The sequence below is a fragment of the Sinocyclocheilus rhinocerous genome, unplaced genomic scaffold (genome assembly GCF_001515625.1).
Source record: "Sinocyclocheilus rhinocerous isolate Xijiao unplaced genomic scaffold, SAMN03320098_v1.1 scaffold869, whole genome shotgun sequence".
Classification (NCBI taxonomy): Eukaryota; Metazoa; Chordata; class Actinopteri; order Cypriniformes; family Cyprinidae; genus Sinocyclocheilus; species Sinocyclocheilus rhinocerous.
In genome coordinates, this window is record NW_015653483.1 from 221,281 (window position 1) to 225,767 (window position 4,487).

The window sequence follows — 4,487 nt, forward strand, 5'->3', positions numbered from 1 at the left end:
CACAAACCGATCGTTTCGTGTCTTAGGACATCAGTGTGTCGTCACGAGCCGCAGGGTTTCATTTGGTTTTGTTTGTGAATGTTTTTTTTTTACTCTCAAAGCCGTGATTCCCATTCACTTCCATTATATGACTGACAGACTGCAACGGTTTGAGTTAAAAATCTTTGTTTGTGTTCTACTGAAGAAACAAAGTCACCTACATCTTGGATGCCCTGGGGGTAAGCAGATAAACATCAAATTTTCATTTTAAGGTGAACTATCCTTTTAAAAGGGATTTGCTTCCAAAAATATAAAGGTAGCTATATATTTTAAAGTTTGTATCCCTATTTTTTTTTAAAGTGAGAAAAACAGGCATGCTACTTACAATAAATAAATAAGTCTAAAAATGTATATACTAAAGAAAATTACTGAAACTGTAATATCACCAAATTCAATAAATGTGTAAATTTAAAATAGTATTGTGTTAAACATATATATAATATATGTATATACAGTGCTGCTTGAAACTTTGTGAACCCTTTACAATTTTCTATATTTCTGCATAAATATGACCCAATTCATCATCAGATTTTCGCACAAGTCCTGAAAGTAGACAAAGAGAACCCAATCAAACAAATGCGACAAAAATATTTTCTTTGTCATTTATTTATTGAGAAAAATGACACAGTGTTACATTTCTGTGCGGTGCAAAAGTACAAACAGTGGATTGATTATCAGGTGTCATTGCCTGCCCTGTTTTCTTTAGAGAACAGGGATCTATGAAAGTCGGATCATGTTTGCGGAAGTGAATCATGGCACGAACAAAGGAGATCTCTGAGGACCTCAGAAAAATAGTTGTTGTTGCTAATCAGGCTGGAAAAAGGTTACAAAACTAGCTCTAAAGAGTTTGGAACCCAGGGTAACTTCTAAGCAACTAAAGGCCTTTCTCACATTGGCTAATGTTAATGTTCATGAGTCCACCATCAGGAGAACACTGAGCAACCATGGTGTGCATGGCAGAGTTGAAAGGAGAAAGCCACTGATCTCCAAAAAGAAAATCACTGCCCGTCTGCAGCTTGCTAAAGATCATGTGGACAAGCCAGAGGACTGTTGGAGAAATGTTTTGTGGATGGATGAGACCAAAATAGAATTTTTTTGTTTATATGAGAAGTGTTCTGTTTGGAGAAAAGAACACACTGCATTCCAGCATAAGAACCTCATCCCATCTGCGAAACATGGTGGTGGTAGTATCGTGGTTTTGCTGCATCTGGTCCAGGACGACTTACCATCACTGATGGAACAATGAATTCTGAATGATACCAGCAAATTTTGTCTACTTTCAGGACTTGAATTGGGTCATATTTATGCAGAAATATAGAAAATTGTAAAGGGTTCACAAACTTTCAAGCAGCACTGTATATAATATATATATATATATATATATATGTGTGTATATAATATATATAAATTAATCTAACATGTTAACTTTGACCATATAAATATTTTAATATTTTAAAATATTATACATATTTCACAAAATAACTTTAACCCCCGGTTTCACAGACAAGGCTTAAGCCTAGTCTCAGACTAAAATGCATCTCTGGGCTGTTTTAACTGAAAGAAACTTGCACTGACTGATCTTAAAACACGTCAATGCCACTGATTTGTCTCACGATGCACACTAGTAAGGTTTTATTTTTTATTTTTTTCTAAGGCACGTTTATAAAAGATACTTAAATGACTTATAACCAGGCCTAAATATGTTTTGCTGACTGGGCATCTTGTCTTTTTTTCCATGCACTTTCAAAATTAACAGCAACAGAAATATGGCTATTAGCAAGCTTTACCACTGTGTATTCAGTATTGAACTCCTGTAATATCTTATGGCAAATGCATTCAGAGATATTGGCTTTGAGTCCCAGTTCAACAAAACATCAAAGCTTTAATTAATAGTAAATGCATACAAGATGCAGGTTATGACTTTGACTAATTAGGGATTTCTTGAATTAAGTCTGCCCAAGTAAGCATGGATAGAACAATCAATATCCAATAAAAAGGACTGTACACAATTTACAAGTTAATGTGTTTCCAATAGCGTGGTCCAGAGTTGAGGACGTTACTGACAAGTCCCAGCAATATAAACAGGACCCCATTATAAGGTGAGTAATATGGATAGTGAATTCATAGTTTTTGGTTAACCTCTTCCTTTAAAGTGAACATGAGATTAAAACTGACTTACTTCCTTAATGCATGTCCCTTGTCTAATTGTGGCTAATACATTGATTCATGCTATTCCAAAGAAGGGCTGTCTTTGTAATCATTAATCACATTTCCAAAACAAAAAATTTGTTTTGTTTGTTTTTTTTCTCTCATTGAATATCCTGTTTCACTTGCAAATAATATAATTATGGAAGTAAAATCAGTTGTAAACGGCAATTCATGTTGACTTTAACTGGTAGACACTGGACATTTGTGCATAATAGCATATGTTTCTATCTCAGTAATATCTCAGGGTGGTTTCACAAGATAAAATAAACAACACATTTCACATTACCTACTCCTTTGTGAACATCAATGCTTGTATACTCAATAGTGCCATTGTGTCCTTTCTTGGGGTTCTCTTTGTACTCTTTATGCTCACCATTAGGACAGTATCTATATGAGAAACCATAGTCAGCCACGTACACCTGAAGGAGATAAAGTCAGCATAAATCATCCCAAAGACATTTTCTTTCAAACTGAATCCCTCCTACTGTATATGGTATGTTAGTGCAAAGCACAAAGAAATGGGGTCAGTATTTCGGTTGTGACAGCACATTGAGAAGTTAATTGATTATACTCAAGAGTAAGTTCCAAATGTAATCAATGCTGGCAATCAATAAAAGTAATAAAAAAACACTCTAATTTGAGTATGTGCTCAGCTGCACGTGAATAGGTATTATATACACAAAAAGATAACCAACCGTTTAAGATGTGATTGTGTTGATGTGTATGCAGGCTCACCTTGCTTGGATCTTTGTGTCCCAATAATAGATTGGCAGCCTTAATGTCAGCATGGACGTACTCGTTGTCATGAATATATTCCATCACATCCAGCTGTTGAGGGCAAAGTGACAGAGGGGAAGGTTAACATGAATAATTTAGTAACTTCGTAATGACCTACCGTAATGACTACAGGCAGATGAGCTGGATGCAAGGCAGCTGGACTCCCAGCAAATGCAACTAACGTTTACTCAAAATTCATCGTATTAAGTAATGCTGTAAATACTTTTTGCCTCGTCACACTTATTACGTTCAATCAAACCCTTTATATATACTGAGGTCACTTTATACATACTCATGGGTCAAGATTACAGTGTGTCGATAAATTGTAATGAAGCAAGCAGCAGAGTTGTTATTGTTAACTATAACTAAAACTAAAAATCGTTTTAATAATTGAAATTGAGCTTAAATAAAATAAAAAACTTGACAGCTAACTGAAATAAAATAAGTTTAACTGAAGTACTAAAATTACATCTAAATACAAACATTAAAAATAAAAACAAAAATAAAAGGATATAAATAATAACACTGGCAAGCAGCTCTAAACTCAAACTAAATGTCGCAGATGTCTGCGGCATCTCACCATGAGGACACCCAGCTGTAGCACGGTGGGCTTCTTCAGTTGTCCACCATTCTCCATAAACACTATTTGCAGGTCTGTACCCAGCCGATCCATCACCATAAACCTGTACCTGCATAACCGGAAAACAAAATGAAAATGTACTTAAAGTGTCCCAGACACACTTTTATTTTACTGTTTTAAATGGGTCATCAGATGCCCATTTTCCACAAGTTGATATCATTCTGTAGGGTCTTAATGAAAAGTCTGCAACATAGTTTGGTTAAAATGTCTCAATGGTAGTGTAAAAACACCTTTTTTACCCTGTCAAAAACAGCTCTTTCAGAGCAAGCCGTTTGGTAGCATTTTCCTTTAAATGTTAATGAGCTCTGCCGACCCCGCCCCTCTCTTCCGAGTCGCTCTCTGAGGGACTGTTTACTTTAGCCGCATTCATCGTGAAATTAGCACATTATTAGTAAAGGCGATTTGCAAAGATTCATTAAAAAACCTTATACTCACTTCTTCTGTAGATTCAGACAGAATGAGAAATTAATTACATGAGATGAATTGCTCACGTCATGATGTAAGATGATATAAGTCAAACTCAAGTATCATAGTGTACCTTGTTCCGTTATTTTCAGTCAGTCCAGACCCCCAGTAAGTTGGAATCCCCAAAAACTCCAGCCGTTTGAACTCCTTCCAGTTGTTCACTGGGATTTCAGAGTTAAAAAATGTTTTAGCCATTTGATATATTTGCACATGCTTTATAAACACATAGGGCCCTATTTTAACGATCTAAGCGCATGGTCTAAAGCGCACGGCGCAGGTGCACTCAGGGCGTGTCCGAATCCACTTTTGCTAGTTTAACACGGGAAAACGGTCTGCGTGCCCGGGCTAAACGGCGTGT

The 4,487-nt window shown here is 36.0% G+C and overlaps 1 pseudogene; it reads right to left on the minus strand.

Annotated features, from left to right (window-relative positions):
• LOC107716307 (serine/threonine-protein kinase VRK1-like) overlaps positions 1-4,487 on the minus strand; it is a 20,435-nt pseudogene that overhangs the window by 8,913 nt on the left and 7,035 nt on the right.